Here is a 17416-nt window from a genome sequence, read left to right on the forward strand (position 1 = left end):
ACAGATGCAACGGTAACCATGCAGCGTGTAAAGAACTCACACCTTTTGAGACATTTATCACAACGCACACAGGTTTCAAAAACTTGATCTCCACACTGTACAAGCATCTACTAGACTCAAGGGCGAAGCAGCACTTGGCTATATGATGAAGTGGGAGGATGTGTTAGCACCTCATATACCAGAGGAGGATTGGAAATATATTTGGGGAAATATAACCGAGCTAACTAGGTCGATACAATGTAGGGAGTTATGGTGCAATAAAATTGTGCAATGCACTATACACCACAGGTGTTGCAGGTACTGTTCCCTAAGGTTTCGTCAGCATGTTGGAGAGGGTGTCAAGATTAAGGGGACTGGGCCTACATTTGGTGGAAGTGTATGGTGATAGAAACGTTCTGGTTGGATATGACCACCTAGATACAGGAGCTGTTAGCATTTGAAAAACCAATTGGGGAATGTCCCAGTATTTGGTGCCATGTCCCCCTTTCTCAAGATTATTTTCCCCATTGGAAACTGCATTGTTCCCGGTTTTTTATAGCATGTCTGAATAGCTGGCAGGCAGGAACGCACAATATTGTACAGATGAAATGGGCCATTTTACAACTTAAGATATGTTATGTGTTTCTTTGAACAGTGACACACTTAAACCCCCTTCTCCTCCAAACGCTACTGAAGTGTAGTGCCTTGACAGCCCTTTTCAAGAGTTATTCCTACTTTTATTTTAGCTGCCTGCCGTATCCCGTTTTTTTACTTTTTAACTCTGGTCACCCTAACTATAGGAAATGAAACGCTGCTCCCTTAAGTTATTTTCCAGGGGCTCATGATTAGCCTCTCCTAAAAGGAACACTTTCATTAATCTGTGTTTGTGAGTGGATGGTTGGGAAACATCTGCCCCCTTCCCAGTAAATAATTTCCATTTCCAGCACTGCCAGCAAGCATCCTAATAAGACACCTTACATAATAAAGGTCAAAATGTGCATTAACAACTTGCCAAAAAAGCTTACTGAAACAGGCAAAGATATATGTAGTAGTTGCTCGTGCTTCCGCGAGCTCTTATCTAAGGTTCTACTATAGAATGTTGAGGGGTTAAGGTTCGGGGGGGACAGTTGGTGGAGGGAGAGTGAAAGGAGCAGGGAAGAGATATGTACGGCGTTCGGGTTTGATAATAAAGGCTTAAATAACTTACCTGTGGAGGTCTCGTTATTACACTGGCGACGAGGATCTTCAAACCCGACCCACGCGCCTTGCCAGCCGTACACATCATCCGGTACCTCAGCTGATTTCTGGGCTGCGCTCCCGGACGAGGTCGAGCGCGGGCCCCGGCGTGAAAAGTGTCAGCTGGGCCAACGCTACTTGCCTTCAGCGGCCGGCCGAGCCGCGCTCCCGGAGGAGGTCGAGCGCAGCACACGGCAAGGAGTTCAGCCGTGCTACGGCTGAGCGGCCGCTGCCACTAGCAGAGGATCCTGCCGGGCCGCGCTCTCGGAGGAGGTCGAGCGCGGCACACCGCAAAGAGTGCAGCCGTGTTCACGGCTGTGCGGCCGCTGTCAAGCTTAAATCCTGCCGAGCCGCGCTCCCGGAAGAGGTCGAGTGCGGCTTGTGGCGGGGTGCGACAGTGCCGTGCGGTGCACAATAATACTAGGGAGCAGCACAGGTGAGAGGAGGACCCTGGGAGGGGGCAGAGTCCGGCGTTCTTCGTAGCTGTGAAGACGCAAATTATACACGGATGCCCTGTTGTTCGGCTCCGCCCACCACATAGGAAGTTAACGGAAGGCTTCCTGTTCAAGGGTGGGTGTGTCTATATTACTCGAACTGCAAGGAGAGGAGAGTTAACTACTTGTGTGCTGGCATTGAGATACTGTGCTTTCTATTTGCTACAAAATATAGAGGAGGGAAGTGACTGGAGCCTGCCTTTAACAGTATTGTGCATATGTGAAGGTGGAATAATCATCTTGCTAGTCTGCCGTGTTGAACAAGTTACTTAAACATTGTTATTCACGGAAGAGCGCAGAGAGTTCAGGTGTTTCATAGCATAGACCTCAGTCAGTGGCTATGTCGGATCCAGTGACTATGCAGCGCAGCAATGCACGTCCTCCTCCGGCCTTCCTCCCCAATCCGGGGGAGCCCCCCATTGCATGGGAGCTTTGGGTGGACACTTTCAAAGTATATCTGAGAGCGTCAGGGGGTTCCAGAATGTCTGATGATGACAAGGAAGCGACCCTACTCAATTGCCTTGGTACGGAGGGTTTAAGGGTGTTCAGACACCTTCCGGGCCAGGATGTTATGGCTTTGTCTTCAGGAGAAGGAGATGGTGAAGGGGGGCAGGCAGTGATTTTGGCATTTGAGACTGCTCTAAAAAAACTTGAGACACGTTTTGGCAAAAGAGCAAACATTGTGCTTGAGAGGTATCATTTCTTTTCAAGGGCACAAGGTTCTGGCGAGAACATTGATTCGTATGTGACGGCACTGCGCACCCTCATTTCTACTTGTAAGTTCACGGGCATGGCAGAAGAATACATTCGTGACCAGATCATGATGAGAACTAGTGACTCGAAGGTTAGGGAGAGGTTGTGGACAGAGAAGGATCCTCCGTTGGAGAAAGTAATTGAAATAGCCCGTGCCCTGGAGGAGTCAAGGAAGAGTGTCAAAGAAGTGACGGAAAAGGCGGACATTGTACACATGGTTCAGCCACGCAAAAATGAAGAAAGTCGAACCAGGGACAAGGATCAAAGAGTCACGCCGAATAGCAGAGAATTCTGCAAGAAATGCGGTTGGAGGGGTCATATTGCGGGTGCAAGGGAATGTCCTGCTTCTGCCGTTGTGTGCAGAAAGTGCAAGGGAAGAGGACATTTTGCCCGCATGTGTAAGGCTATACCACAGAAGGAAGTGGTGCGGATGGTGGACCCCGAAGAAGATGATAACAATGTAACTGTTGTAGGATATGTTAGTCCTTCTGCTAGGGCGGATTTGCTTCCAAAAGAAGGTGCACTGTTGAGTGTGGGACCGTCGGGAAAAAGTGCGTGGGCTACTCTTAATGTGAATGGAGTTCCACTCAGTGTGTTGGTTGACACGGGTTCTCCATACACTATGATATCTCCTGAGATGTATAAATCTAAGTTCCATAAGGAGGTGTCTAGTCTTAACCCGTCTGATATTAATCCTTGTGCGTATGGCCGTGTTCCAATTAAAGTATTGGGATATGAGTGGGTTGAAATTGAATTTCATGGCAGAAAAGCCAGAGGAAAACTGTATGTAGCTTGTAAGGGCGATCCGGTTATTGGGTGGGAGGAGCAGGCTGCTCTAGAGATGGAGATTCGACCTGGCAAAGCTGTCCCGGTTTTGTGCGTAAGCAAGGAAAGAGAAGGTAGTTTGCGTGAGGGAAGTGTGGTGTCAGCCGATAATCTCCAAAAGAAATTTCCATCAGTTTTCTCCTCCGTCCTGGGCAAGTTGCGGGGTTTCTCACACAAGATCGTGCTCAAGAGGAATGCCGTTCCCGTTGTGCACAGAGTTAGGCGTGTACCAATCATGGCACGTGAAAGTCTTCAGACAGAACTTAAAAAGCTGATGGAGGCTGGTGTAATAGAGGAGGTAGAGTCATCAGAGTGGTTAGCCCCGGTTGTATTGGCACGTAAAAATGATGGTGGTATGAGGATGTGTGTTGACCTAAGAGATTTGAATTCAAGTATCTGGATAGACAGGCATCCCTTACCGAATATACAGGAAATGCTTTCACTTGTGGGAGGGGCATCTTGTTTCTCCACCTTAGATTTGTCATCTGCCTATCACCAGGTGGATTTGCACATTGAATCACGACCTCTTACATCGTTCATTACGCCATTTGGAGCTTTCCGTTTCCGGCGTATGCCATTTGGTTTGGCATCCGCCTCCGCTGTTTTCCAGCGGGTGATGCAAAAGTTGTTTTGCGGGGTGGATGGTGTGGAATATTTCCAGGACGATATCTTGGTGTGGGGCAGGTCTCGTGAGGAACACAATGAAAGGATTCTACGAGTTTTGGGCATTTTGGAGAAGAGTGGTTTGACGGTCAAATTAAGTAAGTGTAAGATAGGGGTGGAGAGTGTGACTTATTTAGGACACACCCTGGATGCCAAGGGGATACATCCCAAGGCTGAGTTGGTGAAGGCGTTATGTGAAGTATCTCCACCCACCAGTAAGGACCAATTACGGTCGTTTTTGGGATTGGCCGAATATTATAGTAGGTTTATTCCCACGTACTCCGACAAGACTGTGGCCATGAGAGCGTTGCTCAAAAAGGGCGTACATTTTGAGTGGTCAGGGGCATGCCAGCTAGAATTTGAAGGCTTGAAGGCTCAAGTGGACCAGGCTCCATCGTTAGCTTCCTTTTCTCCATCTAGGAAGACGGTTTTGACAGTGGATGCTAGTGAGTATGGTGTAGGGGCAGTTCTTGAACAGTGTTTTGATGGATCGTATCGCCCCATTGCTTTTGCATCTAGGGTTCTTAGTGAAGCAGAACGTAGATATGCTGTCATAGAGAGGGAGGCCTTGGCAGCTGTCTGGGCATCCAAACATTTTAGAACATTCTTGTGGGGAGTAGAATACACATTACGCACCGATCATAAACCCCTAGTGCATGTTTTGACATCTAAGGGTTTGTTCCAGGCATCGTCTAGAGTGATGCGCTGGATGGTGGACATGAATGAGTATAATTTTAAGGTGGAGTACTTACCTGGCAGTAAAAATATGGTTGCAGATGGTCTATCTCGTTTTCCCCGGCATGATGTAAGTGCGGAAAACTCAAAACAGGCTGTGATGAGTGATGAATATGTGTTGGTGGCCAAAGTGTTTCCGGCAGTAAATGAGCAGGAATGGGGTAGAGAATGTGCGATGGACCCTGTGTTGAACAAAATCAAGACTGCTCTTACTACAGGTGCAGGCAAGGATGAATTGGACAAGTCGTTCGGACAAGTATGGACAGAGTTGTCTGAAGGTCCGTGGGGCATTGCCAGGGGTACCAGGTTAATACCACCTGAATCTCTTAAGGCCAAGTTGGTGGAGTTGGCTCATGAAGGGCATCTCGGGAGATCCATGACGAAAAGAAGGCTGAGAGAAGGGTATTGGTGGCCCAAGATGGATGAGGAGGTTGAGAAGGTAGTTAAGGATTGCATGGCTTGTTCAGTCAGTGATAAAAGTAAGACAACGTCGCCCCAACCCGTACAGCCTGTGGAAGTGCCGCAAGAGGTGTGGTCAAAAGTGGCAGTAGATATTATGGGTCCCATGGACACCTTGGGTGGAGGTTTCAGATATTTTGTGGTGTTAGTGGACTATACCTCTAGGTGGGTGGAGGCCACGGCCTTGTCCTCGGTCACCACTGAGAAGGTGATTGACTTCTTGTCAGCAGTGTTTGACAGGGAAGGGGTTCCGGCTGGAATAGTCTCAGATAATGGTCCCCAATTTGTATCAGTCACCATGCAAGAGTTCTTCTCCAAACTAGGAATTCGTCACCATAAAGTGGCTTTGTACAATCCAGAGGCCAATGGATTAGTTGAACGGATGAACAGGTTTGTGAAGGGGGCAGTTCAGTTGGCCATCGCAAATGGTTTGCCGTGGTGCAGTGTGGTGACTGAAGCTCTAAAAGCCTATAGGGTTACCCCTTCTTCCTTTACTGGAGTGTCTCCTTTTGAGTTAATGAGAGGGAGAAAACCAGGATCTAAACTAAGGGTGGCCGCTCTTGGGGGTGGTGTACAAAGTCGCATCAACATGCAGGAGGTTCTGGACAAGGTGCGTGTTAAACAATCCAGTTTTTGGGAATCTCAGCTTAAAAAAAAGAAACCCCTGCGTGTACAAATTGGTGATCTTGTAGTGGTGAAAAATCCAAGATTTGTAGCAAAGGGTTTGTCCAAATTTATGGAACCAAAAATTGTGACCAAAGTAGGTCATGGATACGTTAAATTGCAAGATGGTACCAGATGGAGTTTGAGGAGGGTGGTCCTTGTTAAGGGAAAGCTGGCGGGGACTAAGGAACTGTGTTGTGAGGGAGGTGGGGATACAATAAGAGTTGATCCAGATTATGCCTCTGAGGATGTGGTTCCCCTAGAGAGGGATAAGGATATGGCTGTGCTGGTTGGGGAGGATGCTCGGGTGGGGCATGGTAGGAGGCAGGCGTCTGCCTCGGAAAGTGATGATGTTGTGCCATTAGAAGGAGCTCATGATGCTAAAGGGATGGATGTACATTCTGAGTGTGATTCTGATAAAGGTGCTTTTGGTTTGACTGGTGTGGATGTAAGGGTTGCAGAGGAGTTGTCAGTGCTTGCATCAGATAATGCAAGCATAGTTCCACACGGAAGGGGACAGTGTGGAAACTCTGTTCTTGCGGAGTCCTCCAATCAAGTGAATAATCGCCCAAACCGTATAAAGAATATTCCAGCCAAATACAAGGATTTTGTTTTAGAATTTGCAGATGATTAATGCTTGGACTGTAATCATTATCAATGTTCCATATAGATAAATATGCCTCTTATTGCATATTAAGGATTCTTTCTGTCCTACCTTACCTTACCTATGTTCATAATTAATGAATGTTCATTATGGAGGTTTACAGGGGGAGATGTGTAGTAGTTGCTCGTGCTTCCGCGAGCTCTTATCTAAGGTTCTACTATAGAATGTTGAGGGGTTAAGGTTCGGGGGGGACAGTTGGTGGAGGGAGAGTGAAAGGAGCAGGGAAGAGATATGTACGGCGTTCGGGTTTGATAATAAAGGCTTAAATAACTTACCTGTGGAGGTCTCGTTATTACAATATACACTATACAAATGGATGAAGCTAACCATCACCCTCGTGTAAGGGATCAAATACCAAACCAATTATGACCATAAAGGGACAATTTTCTGCGTAAATAATCCGCATCAATTCTAAAATGTTGTGTTAAAGGTACGTATATCAAGTAACACAATTATAATAGCTAGATGGAATTTAATAAGAAAAATGAATAGATGTCAGAAACACACAGTGAAGTAGAAAAGAAGTACGACTGTGCCGAGCTTCGTCCTTCAGAGCAAACGAACGCTGCCAAATGTAATTGACAAATCATCGACAACAAACGCCAGTTGCTGTTATGAACGGCTGGCAAAAAATACGCATGTGCTGTCGGCACATGCGCAAAAGCAACACTGGAGCTTTCTTCGCGGCGCAGGAATAGTTGTGCTTTGCGGGGGCGCGCGTGAGCAGAAAAAAAAAGATGCACTGCCTCCCGGGCACGCGCATCTCCAACCTCGACTTTTTCTCGTGCGTCAGCAACAGGGCGCGCGCCGTGACGGAGCCCGGAAAGAGAGACAGCAACCGAGGTAAGAGCTGCGACCGTTTACCCCTAAAACAACGGGGCTCCGCCCCAGTGCCGCCGCTGCTTTACACACTGTAGTTCTGCTTGCTTCCTCACGCACCGCGTTCGCCGGCTGTCCCTGCGGAGCGTGAGGACGTTGCGGCGCTGGAGACGACGGCCAGACGGCCGCGGCGTAAGGACGGCGCGAGACGGAGCGAGGTGCCGCTGTGCGTAACTCAGCGGACGACGTACTCCTTGCCCTCCCTTTTTTTTTTTTTTTTTGCGGCCTAAGCGTTTTGTGCGTGTACGTGTGCGGGGATAACGGCTGAAAGGGGTGGGGGTGACGTGCACTGTAAACATTCGTCGTCTTGATCGTATAACGTTCTCTGCTGGCTTGAGCACTGTTGGGTGTTATTCATGGCGGATAATTGTTCAAAAACCTTGCTGTGGCTGTTCGATTAGCACCTCAACGCTCTCGCGGTTTGCTACGCTGTCTTCGCAGCCGACCGCACGGCATTCGTTTGTGCTTGTGTGTGGAGACCGGCGTTTTCAAACACCTCGAATGCGTGGCCTTCGTCCGTGACTGGGAGTGAAACTCAACACAATGTGTCTTGTGACCAGAAGTGATCCGCGAAAATGTGCTTCCAGTCCGATATGTTTGTGTGGAATCTAGTTTTGTGTCGACGTTCTGAATGAGAGACGCACGTTATTTTAAAGTTCGGGTTTGATGCGTGGAGGTCATTTCATATTCAAATAGGTTGTACTCGTTTTGTCCCCATTTGATCTAAAGCGTGCATTCCAACGATTGAAACGACGGAGAAGTTTAGTTACTTTGTCCTCGTCAGTATGTGTAGGGAAGTTTAAGGAACTCTTGATATGTTCTGCAAAAAAATCGGACATCGCCGGGGGACCGGGCATTTGTACTGTGTATGTTACATTCACCACTCCATCTTTTGAGGCGTCCCCCCCCCCCCCACTCGGAGGGTTGTGTTTTTTGTGTGTGTGTATCTATCTCTCATTACTGTAATTCCAGTCGCTGTATGTAGTCTCATTGCCTGTCTCCTGCTTTATTTTTCTTCTCAAGTTGTGAGTTCTTGAAGCTCTCTTTAGCTTCCTCGTCGCCATTGTTGTATATAAGGATGTGGGAGATGGTTGGGCTCGGAGCATCCAAACACAGACCAGCTGTGGAGCCATCATATTTGATCCAGTATGTCTTTATTGTACAAATATAAATCAACCAGTTTCTCGTGTGTGTGTATATACAATGGCACATGGACAGGACATAGTTACAGAGCAGACCCACCGGCCATCCTCTCATTCCCAGCTCAGGCCCCCAACTGACACTCTCAGAACATTCACTCACAGATCCACACACAATTCTCCTGAGCTGCATTCATGCTTCAACATTCTGACCGCAAGCATGCCAGTGCCATCACATGACAAGACTACATTACAACAGGTTGTTGCCTAAAATGTCCCACACTGTTTGCAGGAACATAAAAGTTGGGACCGTATCATAACTGGGGCGGCAGTGTGCTGTCTGCTGATGATTCTCTAACTGCTGATTGTCTTCCTGGAATAATGGCTTCTGCTTGCTGGTGTGGCTCTGGGAGGTGTAGGACTCTGCTACTTTTGTGTCACCGTATGAATGGTGTCTGGCTGGTGTGAGGACAGCTGAGCAGACTTATTTAATGAATTTCCAAAGGGTTGCTGCTGCCCACATTTCAAGGCTGTGGTATTGGGAAGGGCATTAACATTTTTAGGGATTGGTGTGCCCTGGGGCAGTGGTGCACCTGTGACTGACTTGTGATGTCGCGTGTGAGTAGGCCAGACCTCAGCTTACTGTGATAAGGCCATCTGTTCCTGTTTTTTTTTTTCCTTAGGATTTTGGGGTGTGGTTTTTTTCTGTCCTATTTGAAAGTTTGCTAACTACAGGTCCCACAATTCCATACAAAAACAGGAATGGGTGTCCCTCTCCCAGGAAACTTCTGAGCTTTTTGTAAGCTTGTGGAATCTCTGGTCTCTTGTGAACCCCCCCCCAACCACTGTGACTTTTGGGGTTTGCCTGCGCGGTGGCCACCGCTGTGCCTGCCCATTTACCCTGTATAAATATTTGTCTGCCCCATGTTAGAACAGTTTTTTTTTTTTTTTTTTGGGACTGACTAATTAGAACTGCAATGCCAACTGTCATTAGGTTTGCTGTTTTTTGGTTTTTGTTATGTACTTCATGCTGATGTTTCAGAGCAGGTGTGAAAAAGAAAACGCAAGAGCTATATCAACAAGCAATCATTTTTCAATGTATTTGTTTGCTTGTTAGGCGCTTATGCAATAAGAAAATACTGTTTCAAAGCGCCCACAGGGCAGGGAGGGAGCAAGGGTGGGAAATACATTGAAACACAATATTTAAAATCAGGAGGGAAGTGGGAGATGGACGCGCCTACTATGCCTTCTGAGTATTCAGAACGTGCAAGTGCAGCAAGGCAGAGGGGGTGAGTCCTGAGGAGTCCAAGCTCGTGTGTGAGCCACAGATGAAGTGCTAGGAATGATCGTGTGCAACACGGACTGGGCTGTAAGTGCGAAACCTCCAGAGCGGAGGGGGTGCAAGTGCTGTAGATAGACAGAAGCTGGGCAGAATTGGTATCGGAGGTCAGAACCCAGAGGATGCTTAAGGGCACAGGACATTGATTCGGCAACTGTGGGATTAGCAGAGGAGAGGAGCAGGAAAATAGCAAAGTCTTACAGAGTTTTCAGAATTTTGAGATCCTGCTCAAGTTGCAGGCTGAGGTGGAGGCTTTTCCATAGGAGGGAGCCTGCAGAGGAAAGTTAACGACGAACAACCATTATTGATTGACGTATGGCAATGTTGATTTATTAACATTTACAGCATTGGCATTTTCCAGCCAGACGGAAGGGTCCTGATTATTAGTAATGACTCGTCTGAACAGAGCAACCAAAATTAAATGTATTTTTGGTGCAGAAATGGAGGCAGGTCAGGGTTTGGAATTTAACACATTAGTAGGGGTCATATTTTAGTTTTTTGCTACACACGCAAAACCCTCGGTCCCCAATTCCAAAAAGCAGAGTTATGTTATTAAAATAACGGGTTTATAAAACCGTATCTAATAATGAATGTAAAAAGTAAATAACATGTTTGTTAAAGAGTTCATGAGAAAATCTTCTGGGATGCTAACATTTCTAAAAATCCTTTAAAAATTCCAACTAAATAAATTGCATTCACTTTATGAAAACATTTTCATTGTACTTAAATTGCAAATTCTCTACTTTCTCGACTCCGCCCATGTATCAGGCAAACTTAAAAAAAGATGTATATCCATCCATCTATCTTTACTTTTTAAATCTCAAGGTTACAAATAGCTTAAGTGATGGATCCTGGCATTTATTTCCCTGTCATGCTCCTTCTGTAACCCAAATCGGCAATGCATGAGTGTCTGAGAAGGAAGTCTGTTTAGTAATTTGCCAACATTGCTCGGTGGGTGGCTTAGGTCATCGAAAACACAGAAATGATGTTTTCTGTTTCGAATAACTAACAATATCAATCAGTACTAATTTGCAGCAAATTGGTTTTGAAGTGTAATCTTAAATTGCTCCATAAAGAAAAATCTTAAGAGTGGGGCTAGTAATGATCCCCATGTCTCGACCGCATTCATTCTTAGGATTTCCTTGTTTGTCGTTCTCATTGTCTTCCATGCAATACTGAATGAAGTTTGTGATCCACATGGTAGTCATCTGAATCTCTAGTAGTACTACTTGCTTCACTGCAGCATTTTAGCTTCCATGCATATCTCCACATGGGGGTCATTTTATTTGGTAAATCAAAAAACATGCAAGTAAAGAAGAAGTAAACCACATTTTTCTCATACGTACAATTAACCAAAATGCTTGATAAGATCTAAAACAGTATTTGAGCAGGATCTCCTGTTCCATGTTGGCATCACCCAGTAAGCTGGAGCTAATTGGGAACAGAAGGTAGTACACATTGCTGCAAATCTACTTTTTTTATCCAGGCAAACTATATCCCTATCCGTTATTTGTTTCCCACAACACTTTAAAAGTTGTCTAGATGTGTCCTAATGCTCATTTAGATGCATTCCTAAACACACTTGTGCATGATCTGGAAAGCTTAATGGAGCGTATAGCTGGTGTGTCAAATGTGGTTCAAAGGGCGTTCATGGCAGCTGGCACCAGAGGTCCTAAAGGTTTCTCTTTTAGAAGCTAATTCGGTACGTTTGTGGTGTTAATGTCTGTACAGTATTCAATGTCTGGGGCTTGCCTGGAACAAGCGTGTGCTTGGGTGATAGTAAAAAATAACTAAGATGTGAATGTAGGATAGTCAGTTAGTGGATGGCAGGGATTCAGCCCCTGACCTGTGAGTCACAGTAAGTAGTGTTGATTGCCACCCATTAGTACTCTGCTTATTGCCCCCCCTGCTCAGTAGATGTAGGCATTGCAAATGTACCTTATTCCCGCAATAATTTCACACTATTCATTTCCAATAACAGATTCCTGCGGTAGAGTAGCGGCTTGCCTATTTCTGCGGGAACGGGAAACATTTTTCAATGAAAGCATTCCACAAGCACTCAACATGCCCCCCCTTCTTTTTCCCCTCACTAACCCTCTCACATTACCCCCTATCACTCATTGCTTTGTCTGATGCACATTTTCTTCTGAGCACGTCTTGAGGCATTGCCACTGTAATCTCGTGAGATTCCTGTTGTCTTCCCTCTGATAAACCAGTCATTTTCTACCCGTAACTTGCTCCTTAACCCATCCCCAACATCACATGGTGTCTTCTTTCCCACTCCCAACCTCTAGCCTGATGTGATTACTATTGGTATAGTGGTTACGACCAGGCCATCTAAGTGCTTATTTTTTTTTTCTCTCTTTCTAAAGTCTACAACTTTATTAGACTCTGTAAGGTCATGGGGGAGTTCATTCCAAAGTTTGCTGGCATCCCTTTTCCTCCTCCAAATAGCGTTTTGAGTTTTCATTTGCGACATCTCACTGTAATAGCATGGGAATCGCTTGCATCAAGCACACAATTCATTTCTCAAGCCTCTTGGCTGCATAGCATATGGCCGATCTAAGGCGCATGGCGGCACCCTGTTCTGTCTCATATTTTAAAAACTATGCATTGGATTTACCTCAAACCAGTCAAGGAAATTAAGTCACTGCTTCGTGCCCAAGTTGTTTTATTTGGTCCAAATCTAGCAAACGTTTTTCATGCTATGGCTATTTAAAAACTGCACTTTTTCTTTGTGAGAAATTTATTGTAAGTAGGCGGAAAACTGTGTTTTTAGTTTTCTTAATCACTTTTTCATTTTGTAATATTGTTACTAAATTTCCAGTGTAGTGTGGTCCTTTACATGCATTTTGTTTGGGAAATTTCACCCATATCCATCCTGCAAGACAAAAGTTATTAGCAATAGAATTTTGGGCGAAAATGGCTGCTTTTTCATTGCTGAAATGCCTCTCGGCTCCAAAGCACCATGGCAACTATGGCTATATTTTTGTCAGAAAGGGGTACCCCCTTCTCCATCTAATATTTTAAAAACTATTGGATGCAATAACCCCAGACCCCTCCCAGAAATTGTCAATTCTTCGTGCCCAAGTTGTTTCGTACCTGGCCCATTCCGTTCAGCGCTGTATACTTGAGCAAAAAATACACTCTGTCAGAGACTCTGTTGGAAAATGAATGGGGATTAGGCCGAAACAGCGTTGTAACTTTTTTAATTCCAGGGAGGGCAGCGAGTAAAAGCCACATCCGTCATACGAGTCGAAAGTGATTAACAATTATTTTTTGGGTTTCCTACGGAACTCAATACTAGTCTATAGTGCGGTCACTGCCACACTAATATATATATATATATTTTGCACTATGGACTTTATCAAGGTAATGCTGTAGTTCATGATCGTGCACTTTATTTGCCTTATGCACCATATCAAGGTAAATTCTAAGTTTGGTCTAATTGGGTCTTAAAGAAAGGTCTTTATATTGGAAAGTATTATGCACTTTAAGAATTTATGTACACATGTAGAAAAAATATTGTTAGGTTTTATGAAGCCTTTCCGGTAAACAAGATGTTTGTTTTAGCTCTGGCAATGGTAATAACCATTGGGTAAGATGAATGTATCGCTCTGCACTACATTGAACTTTATAAGTGTGAGATAGTTCTCTAACTGTAACGGCAAACCTGCTCCATAATGGTAAGCAGTGCAGTTTTCAGGATACTCGACTGTTTTACTGATGTGCCATAGAAGGCGACAAAGCACTAAAGCCCAGAATCGAGAAACTAAAGAGTTGTTGTTGTGTTTTAAAAACGTCACTTACGTTGAGCTTTCGTATGTGAACGAGGAGCCGGATGGCTGTGAAACACATTATTCCTTTTCCCCCCGTGACTTCGTTAAAACTGGAAGTTCCTTTCAACAATACTGCTTCTGGGGATTTATTTTTGTCAATTGGGTAGAGGTTCGAGCGTGGCCTCCACAGGAGTGCAATCCCTGTGAATATGCCTTTTCCTATATATATATATATATATATTCTCTCTCAGTGCCAACTAAAAATGCAGGATTTCAGTAAAAACAGCAGAAGGCTTCAAAGACTAGTCAAATAAACCAGGGGCAAAGCAAGACCTGACATGTTATAATAGATTAAGCCTAGGTTACTGTTAAATTTTGTGGTTAAGAGTAAGATAATTAAATTGAAGCAGAAAACATATAGTGTTATGACAATCACGTATCATTAATGCTTTGATGATCCACAAGGATTCCAAAAGTAGCTGCCGGAACATTACTATCACTTCCAGCCTTATCAGTTGCTAATACCTCTATCGATGTATAGTACTGCTGAATTACAGTTTCTAGAGACAAAGGCTACCTAATAAAGCTCCCCCTCGTACTGAATGGGAGACAGTACTTCTAGAACCCCACTGGAAGCATGTGTCCACTACAATGTTTTGGGAAGGTCTGTGATGTAGATCTTAAAACAGTCTTCGTTCTAAGCTTGAAAAGTACATCTTTTTTTGTAAGCTGCATTATTGGCACTACCAATGCTTGTAATATTATTTCACAGTAGATTGTGTATACTGCTGTAGATAAGTGGTCTACATAAGCAGAAGACTGGTTTGTGCCCAACGCCACTTGTAATGAGTTTTGGCAAAGCTAGCAGTTTTGGCTTTGGGGTCCTGCAATAGGCATTTTATAAGGTCAGCCACAATAGTACAATTTGGTCATAAAATGACAACGGCTGGTATATTGTGTTAGTATCTAGGCCTACTATGGCAGTACCAGGCAAAGAGGGGTTGACTATAGCCAGTCTACCCCTAATGTTGTGGTTGTCCTTGATCTTGGGATGCCTACAGGTCATAGTCTTATCTATCTCCATCAGGGACTTCCTAGGTGACCTAAACCAGGCAAGTCCGATGGTCTTATTATACCCCACTCCGGTGCCAGTCTTTCTCTCCATTTCCTCACTTCCTGACTTCTCTTGCTCCACCACTATCCCCTCCTTCCCCCCCCCCCCCCTTGCTGGTCCTATTACTCCACTGATCTTATACCAACTTTACTCCTCTCATTCTGCCTCTATCCTTCCCTTTCCTGCTATTAATGCTTGCCCCCCCCCCTCTCCACCTCCCTACTGTCTCCATTCCCACCCAACTCTACTCCTCTTCAATCCTCTCTGCTCCCTCCCAACTCTCTCTTACTTGTTTCTCTCATGCTCTCAATCCAATACCTTTTTCCTTCACTCCGGCAAAACTATTCTCCACGTTGTCCTCCACCTGCTTCACACTCCTTTCTGGTCTCTTGTCCCTCCTTCACCTCATTTAACCTCACCCAAACACCTTTCGCTGCAGACCGACTATGCTAGCTTTTTATAGCCCTCGCCTTCCTGTCTAGAAACTTCCCAAGTCCCAATGGACGTTTGAACCAGCTTTCCTGAGCCAATCTCTGCCTAGTTTACCTGAATCTCTTCCCATCTTTCTTCTCCACTTTGTGATCTGCAATCCTTCCAGGAGTCTCAATAAAAACCATCAGCCCAGCCCTCTTTTCTTAGCTTTCCTTCTCCAGCCAGCCATGCAGTAACTGGTCCTATATGCTTTGCTTCACTCCTGTCACATGCAAGTCATTGACCACAGGGATTTTGGGCAATGTTCCCTGCTCTCTCCCACTGCTGTACAGTTCCCCGCTGTCTCCACCTTGGCCACTGGTTCTCTCCTGTAGCAATGCTGGGGACCCTGTAGCAGTCATTGGATTTCCAATGTTGCTTGGGAATAGAGTGAACAATCCACTTATCATAAGGCAACCATTCCTTTCCGTCTGGTGTGGGAGGAGTCTTATCCGTTGGACCTTGATGCATTCTTGTAGGTCAGTGGATAGTTGCTCCTTGGGGTCCACTAGTCATTCCACTGGTATGAGGAGGCTGGTGCATGATGGTAACTGTGGTCTTTGGATCTTGTGTTGGTATACCCATACCGCTCTGAACGCCGTGACTCTTGGGCAGTGCCTGAAAGATTAGAAAGCGACCTGGGCAGGACCGAGGCTGATGGGCTTCGGTACAGGGTAAGAGGTGCACAAATATAAGCACTTTTCCACACTCACTGGGGAGCTAAAGATGGCATTCCCTTTCACTTCTCTCATATCACCTCTGAGATAGATCGGGTCTCTTCACTGCCTACCCCACTTTGATGGAGGTCCTCGGGGCCCCTCTGACAAGTTATAGCCTGAACCCTGTCACACTCTTCAGATCCTTTGTCTGGCTTATCTTTACTTCCCATGCCAATAGTTTGAACTTATAGGCAGCACTTTCTGTGCAGCCTAATAGCCAAAACTAAACGAATGAAAGCAATGCTGGTAGTGGCACAATATGGCAATGTCGGCCAAATGGTATTTGAGACTAATTTCAAACACCAAGTCCTGCACCCGTGTATTTGACTGATGTTCAAAACGTCTTAAATTTAGGGTTTTGTTGGTGGGTGTACGTACCTATGTGCCTAATCTCAATGATACTTCAGTTATTAAACATGGGGGTTCACCCTTCAAAGGTTTTCCGTGACGGAGCACGCACATGTATTTGAAAAACGACCATTTTATTTTTAGCTGCATTGAAACATGTTCCCTTACATAACTGTTTTGTGTTTCATAACATCAAACTATATAAAAGAACATTGAATGTAAACATGTGTATGGTCCTACCTAAAGGTATTGAACTGCAAACAAATGCTTCGTAACATCTACCTTTTTCTAGTGCAATTTTACAACATTAAAAAAATAGCTGTGACTACTGCCGAAGATTTTTGCAATTTAACAGGAAGTGATTGTTCTCAAAATGATTAAAAATAAATGAAAATAAGCAGTTTATAAAACTGCCAGCCGTTATTTCAAAATTGTGTGATAAAAGTCATGCAATAACAGTCTGAGAGAGAATGTAAAGTCTTTTACTTTTAGAATCCCGAGCTGTTGGGAGACCTTTAATTTCCCTCTTGTTAGATTTGCCCTATATTAGTTAATCTTCACTTTGTCCATCAATTCATTATTAATGAATATGTAGCTAATTAGTTTAGCCTAGTGTATGTCTTGAGCATAAGGTGTAACTCCACTCCTGTGAATGAGATGTCTTTCTTCTATCCCACGCTTTCCCCCACGAGAATAGCCACTTTCGCCTTTCAGTTGACACCGAGGGGAATGTCTGTTGTGGGAAAGACTTATATTTTAGCTTCTTTTAGTGTAGGTGCAATAGATATCTCTTAAAGGAAAGCCAGGTTTTTAGGAAGTTTGGCCATAGAAGTGTGACGAGGTTTATCTCGGGCTCCATCCAAAGGCAGAGAGGGACTCTGCATCCCAGGAAACCCAGTCTATCGGGACAATTTTGCCAGAGCTGTGAGCTACCTGCAGGTGGTACAGGATGGCATCTGCATAACCCACCTCCAATCCCATGGCCGTATCCCAATGAAGGTAATTTAGTCTCTGAGCTAGGGGGCGCAGAATTCGGAGGCACAACCATGCTCTATGGCTAGAACACTGTCTCCAGCATTTTATGCAAGTGGGAAAGGGTGATATCAGCCGCGAGAAAACAATGGGTTTAGGCAAAACCTGTGTGATGGTGACGGTAG

At 45.0% G+C, this 17416-nt stretch overlaps 1 protein-coding gene and 1 long non-coding RNA gene across 4 annotated transcripts in view; one reads left to right on the forward strand and one right to left on the reverse strand.

The window, feature by feature from the left end:
* LOC138580389 (uncharacterized) overlaps positions 1–7428 on the reverse strand; it is a 54922-nt gene extending 47494 nt beyond the window's left edge. The window contains exon 1 of the long non-coding RNA XR_011304243.1: positions 7336–7428. This is a non-coding gene — a long non-coding RNA (uncharacterized lncRNA). The remainder of the gene's footprint in view (positions 1–7335) is intronic.
* The window catches only part of GMEB2 (glucocorticoid modulatory element binding protein 2), a 374248-nt gene continuing 363883 nt past the window's right edge, over positions 7052–17416 (forward strand). The window contains exon 1 of one of the 3 annotated variants that reach the window (XM_069650900.1): positions 7052–7314. The gene's annotated coding sequence lies outside the window, so the exon portion shown is untranslated. Of the gene's footprint in view, positions 7315–7387; positions 7517–17416 lie in introns of those variants that run through there. The other 2 variants (XM_069650898.1, XM_069650899.1) reach the window with 2 other exon arrangements.

The sequence above is a fragment of the Ambystoma mexicanum genome, chromosome 3p, assembly GCF_040938575.1.
Source record: "Ambystoma mexicanum isolate Mex_15411 chromosome 3p, UKY_AmexF1_1, whole genome shotgun sequence".
Taxonomy (NCBI): Eukaryota; Metazoa; Chordata; class Amphibia; order Caudata; family Ambystomatidae; genus Ambystoma; species Ambystoma mexicanum.